The 11,743-nt window shown below is 34.2% G+C and overlaps 1 non-coding gene across 1 annotated transcript; it reads right to left on the reverse strand.

Annotated features, from left to right (window-relative positions):
* Positions 1-11,029: 11,029 nt before the first annotated feature.
* Positions 11,030-11,111, reverse strand: Trnas-cga (transfer RNA serine (anticodon CGA)). The gene has a single exon. It is a non-coding gene; the product is annotated as a tRNA-Ser (tRNA).
* Between the last annotated feature and the right edge of the window lie 632 nt (positions 11,112-11,743).

Consider the following 11,743-nt stretch of genomic DNA (forward strand, 5'->3'; position numbering starts at 1 on the left):
TTTTTTTTTATTATTATTATTTTTTTTATTTATTTTTATTTTATTTTATAGACTTTAATGGGCGTCTAAATTGTGCAGTGTCTACTTTATTAGGGTTGCTGTGGTGGTATCTGTTAAATCTTTTAGCAGTTTTTTGTCTAATTGCAGTAGGATTTTTAATATATAAATTAGATTTTTGTAAATTAAGTGTAATATTTTCTCTTTTAATATTTTCTCTATCAATGGTTTTCTTTTTAATTGCTTCAGATCTTACCTTAACCTCTTTTAAATTTATGTGTAACTTATTTATAAAATCAATTGGTTTTAATTTAGTCGTGCTGTGAATTGTATTATTATAGAAATTAACTGCTTTTAGTACTAATTCTTCAGAGTCATTAATATTTTCAGCGTTTTTTAATATTCTTATATGCTCTAAGAGAGTCGAATGCATTCTTTCTACATCTGAATTTCCTGTGTGCGAATTCGGTGTTGTAAAATGAGTTTCTATATTATTTTCTTGACAGAACAGCTTTATAAGTGCATTATTAAATTCATTATCCATAATAATTTTATCAGGTTTTCCTAAAAATGCGATTCGCTCTTCGATTTTAGTTTTAATTGTTACCATATTTTTGTCATTTAGTTTATGTGCCGTTCCTAATTTCGTAAATTTGTCTATTGTTGTCAAAAAACTAGTCTTTTGTATCTGAAAAATATCTATATGTACTATTTCATTTGGTTTTTCTGGTGTTGGAGTATGTTGAAATATTTTATTTATTGGTTTTCTGTCATATTTGTTTTCATTACATATTCTGCAGTTATTGCAATATCTATTTATAAATTTTAATAATTTAGGATTATAATAATTATCTTTTAATTCTTCGAAATTCTCCTGGATTCCTCTATGGTTACCTTTAATATGAATATCATCAATGATATTCAATAAAGATTCCTCGGATTCAATATCACTAGCAACTTTAGTACAATTTATGAAATTTATTTTATTGTTATTAGAAAATAATTCAATTAATTTATTCTGTATTATATTATATTTATTATTGTCAAGCTCCGAGTATACCCCAATTTTTCCTCTTTTTATTTCACGTCTAAATAAATCATTCAAATAATGAGTATTATTTAAGTCATTCTCAGACACATATATTATTTTATATTTTTTAAAAAGTATTTCGGTTTCTTTATTTTTATTTTTAACTATTCTTATTTGCGTCCTATATTTATTAACAATTTTATTTATTCTAAAGAAATTAATATTTACATTTTCTTCCGTACTATGATTTACTTCAACTCTGCTCAAAAAATCAGCTACCTTATTCTCCTTTCCCTTAATATATTCAATATCGAGATCAAATTCATCTAATAATATTTTCCATCGGATGATTCTAGAATTGGGCTCTTTAAGTGAATAAAGCCATTTCAAAGGCTGATGATCAGTTTGAACTAGAAACTTTCGACCAAAAAGGTATGGACGGTAATATTTCACTGACCATACAATGGCTAATAATTCTTTTTCCAGCGTTGAGTAGTTTTTTTCATGTCCATTTAAAGTCCTACTGGCGTAACTTACTGGTTTGCCATCCTGGCTCAACACCGCGCCAATAGCAGCATTGCTTGCATCCGTGGTCAATACAAATTTTTTATTAAAGTCTGGATAGCATAATATTGGTGGATTTGTTAAAATTTTCTTCAATTTTTCGAAAGCGTCAATATAAGATTTGTCATTAATATCAATTTTACTATTTTTTTTTAAATATTTTATTATAGGGCTAGCAACAAAGGAATAGTTCCTAATGAATTTCCGGTAATATCCGGTTAAACCTAAAAACGATTTAATTTCTTTTACTGACTTTGGTAGCTCCAAGTTTTGTATTATATTAATTTTCTCGGGGTTGGGCTTTATCCCATTATTTGTTATGATATGACCAAGAAAGTTTGTTTCTTTCGATAAGAATCTACACTTATCTATTTGAACCTTTAAATTGTAGTCATTCAGTTTATTAAATACCTTTTGCAAGCTTTCTAAGTGTTCGGTTAGCGAGGTTGAAAAGACTAGTATATCATCCATATAAATTATACAAATTTTATTTATATAATCAGCCAAAATGTAGTTTAGCATTCGCTGAAATGTAGCGGGCGCGTTTTTGAGACCGAAGGGCATTCGAATGAACTCGAAGTGACCACGGGGCGTTGAAAAAGCCGTTTTCTCAATGTCGCTTTCCTCCATCAAAACCTGATGAAAGCCTTTCGCAAGGTCCAAGGACGAGAAATATTGCGCCTTACCTAACTTGTCAAATAATGACTCTATATTTGGCAGAGGAAATTTGTCATCCACAGTTATTTCATTTAGCTTCCTAAAGTCTATAACTAATCGCCATTTCTGCTGGTTCGAATTATCGGACTTCTTTTTAACAATCCACAAAGGGGAATTATAAGGCGATTTGCTGGGGCGTATTATATTTTCTTTTAACATTTCATTTATTTGCTTTTCTATTTCATTTTCTAAAATCTGTGGATGCCTATAATTCTTGCAGTACACTATTTTATTAGAAGTAGTTATTATTTTATGTTTTACACAGGTAGTTGTAGTTAAATTTTGGTTTTTAATATAGAACGTCTTTTTATTTTTATGTAAAAAATTTTCTAATAACTTATTTTCTTCCTTATTTAAGTTTGTAGGCATTAAATCTTTGAATTTATCCAGCTCAAATTTTTCTATATAATTAATTTCCTCATAAGAAATGTTAAATTTATAGTCAATTAGTTTTATTTCATTATTATTTACTTTAAGAGTATTATTTTGAAAATCTATTATAGCTCCAAAGGGCTGTAAAATATTTATTCCTATTATGCAATCGAATTTTTTATCAATAAAATTAATTAATTTAACAGACATGGTGCTATTTTTTTCTTTGAATTCATCCGGCACATTTACTATCACTTCATCTATAATAATATTATTACCGACCAGAGTATTTAATAAAATTGGTTTTATTAAACTTTTCTTTATTCCTATATTGGAAAAAAAATTATAATCTCCGAGGGTAGTAGCAGCACCACTATCAATTAGGCATCTTGTTTTTGTATTATTTATAGTTAATATTACTATGGGTAATGATAATTTCGAGGCTGCACAGGAAAATTTTCTGTAACGTGAATTGCATCAATTTCCATTGGTTCTTCATTATTACTTAAATGTCTATTATATGAATTTTGTTGATTTTGTCGTAAATTACTAAAATTTTCTAAGTCATAATTTTGGGTTTGTTGTTGCTGATTATTTCTGTTAAAAGTGTTAAAAGTTTGCGTTTGAAAATTTCTGAAATTTCTGTTACAATTATTAAAACCACCACTATTATTTCTGTTATTACGGCTACTATAATTAGGAAAGGTGCTTGAATTTTGAAATCTTTGAAAACCATTCCTATTTAATGAATTATTTGCATTTTGAAAGTTATTATTTGGAAAGGTATTGTTATTTCGAAAATCATTATTGTTTTGAAAACTTTTATACGCAAAACTATTCGCTTGTTTATTATTTACTAGTTTTATATCTTTTAATAAATTATTTTCTAAATAAAATGTATAAGCTATGTTAATAGATCTAATATTATTTTGTAGCAAAAGAGATTTAATACTAATAGGTAAGTAGTTTACATAAATATCAAAAATTAATTTTTCATTATTTTCAGGTGTATACAAAATGTCAGGTTCTAAGCTATACTTTGTGTTCATTAAACTTAAAATTTTACTTAATTTATAATGTAATTCCTCAATGTTTCTAGCTTCTTCGTTTAGAGCGTCACTTCTTAAATTAAAAAAACTTCTTTTTACTCCAAATTCCTCCTTAAGCTTAACTATTATACCCTCCCATGTAGGGTTAAATAAGGTTTCAACCGCCTTTAACGCCTTACCTTGCAGTCTGTTGCTTAATACTGTTTTTATTGTCTGTACATGTTCTGCTGGCGTTAGCTGCAACACAGTTGCGACGTCCCTCAGGTAGTTGCTGAGCGTATATTCACTGCTCCCGTTAAATGCAGGCAAGCTCCTCGCTTCACGCAAGCTCTCAGCTAACGTCAAAGCCATTGTGATTGTTGTTGTTGTTCTAAGCACACGCTGCTCTGCTGCTTTCTCTAATGATAGCTGGCTTGCTTTCTCTTTCGTCTTTCACGCCGTTAGCACTGGAATGCACACCGTACACTTTCTTCTCTTTTTCCGTTAACTTTTAACTTCTAGTAATTTCTTTTCCTTTTTTTTTTGTTTTTTTACGAAGCGAATCTTTTTTCTTGTTTGTCAAAGATTTTGTCCGCTTTAAATATATGTATGTACGGTAGTCATATCAATTTGGGCAGTAAAATTGCTCACAAATTATGCAAAAATTTGCCGTTTTGCACTCAACTAATAATTTGATATTTTGGTGAGAAAATGCACTTTTCCATTTGTTTTTATATTTACAAAAATCTGCAACTAATGCCACCCACCTGCGCTAAGTTCAAATTATTTTCAACGATCATAAATTTGTTAGAACTATTCTTTCGGATTAGTTATTACACGAAATATTTTTTTTTAGTTTAGTTTTTAGTTTTTAAGTTTACAAAAATTTCGCTTTTTGCCACACTTTAGTAATGTCCACTTGAATTATTTGCGGTTCACATCGGTTTCTTGAAAATTTTAAACTTTTCTTTTGCCGATTATCACTGGATATGTTTTAACTAACATATCCCATCCTCGTCGCCAGTTAAATTTATTTTTGAAAATAAAATAAATTTGTTAAAGTTTTATTTTTATTAGTTTTATTTTTATTAAAATGGAACAAGTTTGATTACACTTCAAAATAATTTGTTCTTTACTCTTCAAGGTGACTTTGAAGACTACTTTTAACATTAAAAACTATACTTATTCAATTTATTTTAACAGTTAGATTTATACTTAAAATGAAGAGAGAAAGAGTTCCCCATTTACTATTACAACAATTACAACAATTAAATATATAACTTACATAGCTATAATAATTATTCCAGTTAGATAATGAAGAGAGCGAGAGCGAAAGGGGAAAGTTACTTATAATATATAACTTGCAGCCGACTGTGTATATGTACGAGTACGTGCCGATGTTTTCGATATTCCCCTACAGCAATATTGTTGGACTTGTTTTTGGTATTTGGCCTCACCATGCCGGCAATGGATGTTAAATCAATTACGGTCCAGCGATAACTCGCATATCCTAAGTGTCATCGACGATGTGCAGCCAATTTAACGGCTTTTGTGTGCACAGCGACTGCATTCTCTGTCAGTGTTATTATTGACCAAATGCAAATATTTAAGTGATTTACTTGTTGCTATTGCTGTTGCTATCATTCAAGACTTCGTGTTTGTGGTGAAAGAGAGATTCGCACATACACACATACATAAATATATGCATAGGGGCACGCTGAGAGTTTACAGACATTACAGTTACAGTGAAATTTCGCAAAAACAAAAAAAAACAAGTTTCGCTGTCATTCACACGCCCAATTTTCATTAGCACAAGTTAGCGCCTCGCAGCGGCCGAAAGTTTGCCAGAAATGTGCGAGTAGGTTGCAGGTTATCCAATTTCTTGTGCAGACAAGCGCATTCTTCAAGTTCTCACTCGCATTTGCATTCAATTAAAAGTTTTTAAGCAAAAGTCTCGCCGCGTCACATGCACTGGTGATGCCGACTCGGTCACTTTTTGTTTAATTATTAAATGTATTAGCGCAAAGTTTGAGGTATTTGGCAATTGGAATTCGACAAAAATTTACTAAAATAATATATAAAAGGAAAAATTAGAAGGAATGCTGGTAGGAGGACTGTATTCAAAGAGAGTATTCATGGGAAGTTCGAAAATTTTACGCCGGCTTTCAGAAGGTTTGTAAACACTCGGCGATTGATGTCTACAACACATGCACAGACAGAATAGTTGAATATATTTTTTTTTTTTAATGATAGTCTGCTCTTAAATTTATATCAACTCTTCACCGAACGAATTCTGAACTGTTTGTGTAGAAGCGTTAGTGAGGCTGACTCGTTGCACTGCCGCAGAGAGAGAAGAGCGAGGAAAGTTGATGAGCGAAGAGATATGTTCTTTGTGAAAAGAGGGGTAAAAAGACATGAATGCACAGAACCTAAAAAGCAGACGGTTGGGGAAAATTTGCGAAAAATCTACAGTCTTCACACAGTTTCTAACGGAGTACTAACGGAGAAATACCGCAGTGGGAAGTAAAATTTGCATATGGTTTTTATACGAATAGATCTATAGAGGGCATTCGATAGGCTACCTAGGCATTTAGTATGGCACTTCTTTAGAGCCACAGGAATACCAGAACAATACATCAACCCGATACAAAACATGCACCGCGAAACCCCCACGCAAATATGTACACCAGGCAAACTAACGCAAAAGCTCCCAGGGATGGTCGGTACCAAGATTCAAAACTCAGCACGTGGATTTTTACATTATTATGGATCATCTAAAATCTAAAGCTCTAGACAAACCGCTCTGGAATATCCTTTACGCGGACGATATAGTCCTAATTAACGAGGACCAAGATTGCCTGGAGAGAGAACTGAACACTTGCAATGAAATATTGACAAAAAACGGAATGCGTAGAACCGTTAAGCGAAGAGTAGACAGACCAATAAGAGATCTGTACTTTCCTGTACAAATGGACAGCCAATAACAGTGGGCAGCCAAAACCTAGGATCGATCGTAAGTGAAAATGGAAAAATAGACGAAGATGTGACACACAGAGTTAATGCGTCGTGGTTAAAGTGGCTCAATCTCACAGGCGTCTCATGTGCCCCGAAAATGCCATTAACGATTAAGGCAAAGATGCAAAAACCGGCGTGAGACTGGTAATGCTGTACAGGTAGGAATGTTGGGCAACGCAAGCTAAGCACAACCAAAAGGTGCATGTGACGCAAATGAAAATGCTTTGGAAGGCAACAGGAATAACGCGCATGGACAAAGTGAAAAACATCAAAATACAAAAAGATATGAAATTGCATCCATCGCGGACAAAATGAGAGAAGGTACGGTCGCGTATTGCACAGAGACGAAGACCACAACGTCAAACTCGTCATGCGCATAACTGAGCCCACAAGAACTAGAAGAAAACCACAATCTCCTTGTGCGGAGACACCCTTCCCGCGACTACTTTTTGCATTACTTCGAGAGCGCCCAGAACGGTATTCATAAAGGACCAATTCTATTCACTCGAGTATGGGTCCACCATATTTGTAGCCAGCTTCCATGGCATTACCACCTTCTTTAACCTCGCGTTCCTGCATTTTACTGATTAAGTTGCTCTGCGCGATGTCACCAATCTTTTTCCTCAGAACATCTCCTTCCGCGACCCATCTTTCACAACTAAAAATCGTCGGTTTAGCGTCGTCGCTCGACGCTTCGCAGTATATGCACTTGGGATCGCTTACCTTGGCCGTGCGGTATAGGTATCTCCGGAAGTATCCGTGGCTCGAGAGGAACTAAATTACAAAGAAGTTCAGTTCCCCAAAGTTCCTTTGGAAGCATTTGTCAGTTAATGGAATAAGTTTCGCTGTCCAACTGCCACGCGGTTCCGTGATTTGGCATCTTCGTTCTAAGAAGTTTGTGATAAGGTGTTTCTTCTTGGAGTCCCACGCATCCATTCCTTCTTAAGCCGTGAGGTCGACGGGTATATGGCCGCTGATCACAAAGACTGCAGCGCCAGAGACAGTATGATAAGCTGAGGCAACTCTGAGTGTCGCCGTTCATTGCACAGCCTTCAGTGCTTTGCGCTAGACTTTGCAGTTTTGCACAATTCACAATACTTCGCTGCCATACAGGGGAAAAGAGTTTGTGGCCGCCATAATTAGCTTTGTTGCTTTGGTAGTCGCATGCCGTATCTGGGCCCAGAAAATAAGCCTGCAGTCAAGTTGTATACCTAAGTATTTCTCTACTTTTTGAGTCTCTAAGATCGTGTCGCCTATTTACATGCTGTGCTCGAGTGGCATGTGATCTCGTGTTAAAAGGATGATTTCGGTTTTATGTTTGGTGAGTTTCAGCCCGTGGTTCTCAAGCCATATTTGCCTAGATGTTAGTAGAAAATATTTCCTAAACGGTTCCTTTTTTATATCATCTTTGACATTCGTCTTGAAAATGTAGAATTTTACACGATAAGGCAACACGCTAAAGTTAATGAAACTGTTTATTAAATGGTTGATCAACACATTGCAAAATTCGTGTTTTGCTTTTGGTGGAAATAAACATCCGAATGAGTCGACAATTCAAAGTTTGGGGAAAAAATTTCAAAAAACTGGTTCAGTTGAAGATAGAAGAATTACAGATTACAGCAGTTTAAGGCAGGAAACCGGCTTAGGAGGCCGAAATTTTGGTGTTCTTCGTGAGTTTCTTGAGCAAGGAAGGAATAATCAGAAATTGCTTAAACTTGGAGGGTATTTTACTCATATTTTTAAGTATACTTTCAAATTTTTTCAAGCCATTTCCACCGGAAATAGTGGCGTTAGAGCGTCTTGTCAGTGGATGATCGCCATCAGAGTATCTTTCTGGTGGGCATTCCTGAAGTTGCAATCAACAACAATTTTATTTTTCGTTAACAACATGTTTCCTAAAAATATGAACCTAACTTTGATAAAATAATATTGAAAATTGCATATTTTTGAGACCCTTAAGCATAATGTATTTTTTCATACCATATTTTTTCATCTATTTTGCTTAAAAAAAATTGTTTTATGATAATAAAATCAGAATTAGGTTCATATGAATTAGAATTGAATAAAGAAAACTCCGAAAAAATTTCATAACAATAGCTTGATAACTTTTTGAGCTAGAGTGCCCCCCAGTTGAAAAAAGTCGTTTTGAGAAAAACGCCGTCGGGCGGTCACTTAAGTGCTCATAGAATCAGGAATAATCCGAATTTCGCTTTAAAATTTTTACCACATATTCTTGAGTAGTTATACTAACAATTTATGCAATAAAAAAAAGTTGATTTTTTGATAACTCTAAACTGGTTTCCCCCTTAAGTAGTTCGGTTTTGGTTTTCTGTGTTAGTATTTTAGTTTTGAATAAAATTTTTAGACATCCTGCAAAATATCTCAGACTTGTGATCATCCTCTTGTCAATCCCTCGCGACAATGAAAAATCTGCTGTTTGAGTTATTCCTAAAGTACGGATGCACCCAGTGCCACCATTTTCTTTTATTTCTCCTTCGTAGGAGAAGAGAGTAAAATAAAATAAATTCCGGTTCATCGCTCGACAAATTGACAACTCGTACTTTGACGATAGACAATCGCATTGTGTACGGACATGCAAGTGTATTGTTCTTGTAGCATCATAAACATTCCCCATACATATACGAAGAATGCTGCTGAAGTAACAGTCCTTGGCCGCATATGAAACCGGGTCGCTCCGGTTACATAGAAACGACTGTCGTGGGAACGGCATGTAAGCGCATCGTCATCGTCGCTGCATTGAAAAAACATGTCGAGCCGATGACGATACGAGTCGTGCGCAAAGGGTCGTTGGCATTCATCAATCGACTTTTTTGCGGATTTTACTTGTAGACGAGTCCGCAGTGGACATTTAAATGATGTAATTTTTCGCATGTCATTTTTAAGAGTCATATTTTAAATAAAAATAGTGAAAGCAGACAGAGTAGACGTGTTTCTGAGTAGTTACAGTTCAATCCGTATTTTTATTAAATCCCCTGGGTGTTTGCTAAAAAGCTACATAAATCTTTTATAAGGGGTTCTGTTGTCCGGGAAAATCAAAATCAAAATAAAGTTTAATTTAACTACATACTTGAATTACTGTGAAAAAACATTGCTGTTACAATTGTTAATATTGTTTGAGTTTACTAACATGACAAAAATGTCAACACGAATAACGGCCTTAAACAAACTGTCACCATCCCCGCAAACGCCTTCAGTACAAAGTAAGTATCTTAGTACCGATGCATCAACCGCTGCTGAGGACATTCTTAATGATTTCTCCAAGCCTGTACGTTCTGCTTTCCGTTTACGTCCAAACAATGAAAATGTGACTCCAATTATAAACCAATTGAGCACTACTGCAGATCGCTCTCACCTGCTGAAAGCTGTAGGAAAATTCTGCAAAGATAAGAGACCGCCACTTTCTGTTCACTTTTTATAAATATTCGCATAGTTCGCTGGAATAATTTTTTTTTTTTTTTAATTTTTCAACTCCTCAAAAATCGTTTTTTTGGTGCAAAGCGGTTTTCATATCGAGAACATTTTTTTTTGGGTAAATAAACCCTTCAGATTCACTAAAAAACATTTTTCATCATTTCATTTGATTTCAGTTGAGCTGCTCATGCGCTACCGTGATCACCGCAAGCTGCTTCTAAAAAAGGGCGTTTCGGGAGAGGGGCGATATCAACAATAAATATTAACATTTTTTAAAATAAAAACACCAAAATGTGTTCTTCGGGAGTTAGCCTTCAGTATGATATATGCCTCATTTTAATAAAAGTTCTAAAACATATTTAAAAAAAATTATGACAATCGTCCATTTTTTCGGGCTCACAAGGTGTATAACCCCTTAATATTAATCTGGAAAAAAAACCAAGCAGAGCAAAAAAATATTAAGATTTGGTAAATCAGCTAAACGTAAGAGATGGCACAACGTTTTTATACAAAATGACGCAAAATTAATCAACCAATTTTGTTTTTGAATAACTTTTTCTCTAAATAAAAAAATGATTTTGCAGTGGAAATTTTGAGCGAGAAATCTTTATTTCGACAATTACGCGCCCCATTGCTTGTGTGTTTGTGTACTCCAACTGTCTAGCCCACAAATGTCAAATACGATTGAGTCGCGATGCCACATGCAAAAATGATAAATCTTCCAATAGGGTGATTAATTTTGTGCCACCATGTTTTAAAACCACAGATCACACATTTTATTTTTTACACACATTTTTGGCTGGAATACACATTGAGAGAGAGAAAAATATTAAATTAACAAGAAAAAATCAATTTAGTTTAAAAAAATCCGTTCCGCAGCCGGTAGGATTCGAACCTACGCTCCCAGAGGGAATCTGATTTCGAGTCAGACGCCTTAACCACTCGGCCACGACTGCCTATAATAACTTAGCGCCAAATTGCACACACAAGCACTAACACACATACAAGCAGCTCACGTACACAATACAGTTACAGTAAAATTCACAAAATTTACGTCGAATAAAAATCAGCAAGCAAACGTAAATGAAATACTTGCTAGATGATAACAGTAAAAATTTGATATGCCCAAAACGATAAGTATAAAACGATAAGGAATATGCAGATTACTATTTTATATGGGCAAATGTGCTTACAATCAAAATTAATAGGCCAACAAAAACACAATGCAGAAACATTGGATGTTATTATAGCTGCCTGAAAGTATGCAACGCTAAATAGCCACGGCAGTTAGGAGATATGTAAACATACATACATACTTGTGTACATATGGCAATTCAAGGGGAAAATTACACACTAACCATAATTATTGGGTAGTTTTGTGGCTTGGGAAGCCATTTATTTGAACATGCGTTCCAAAAAAAAAGGTAATTGGATCTACGGCCACATCGAACGGTCGTTATCGATCATGCAACAACAGCAAAGCAGTTCAGTGCTGGTAATATAATATATGTATGTAGCCGTCAAAGGTGAGGCACGCTCGGTAGTCCAAATATGTCACAAGCATCTGCAGCAGAATATTTGAAGAAGT

This window comes from Anastrepha obliqua, chromosome 4 (genome assembly GCF_027943255.1).
Source record: "Anastrepha obliqua isolate idAnaObli1 chromosome 4, idAnaObli1_1.0, whole genome shotgun sequence".
NCBI lineage: Eukaryota > Metazoa > Arthropoda > Insecta > Diptera > Tephritidae > Anastrepha > Anastrepha obliqua.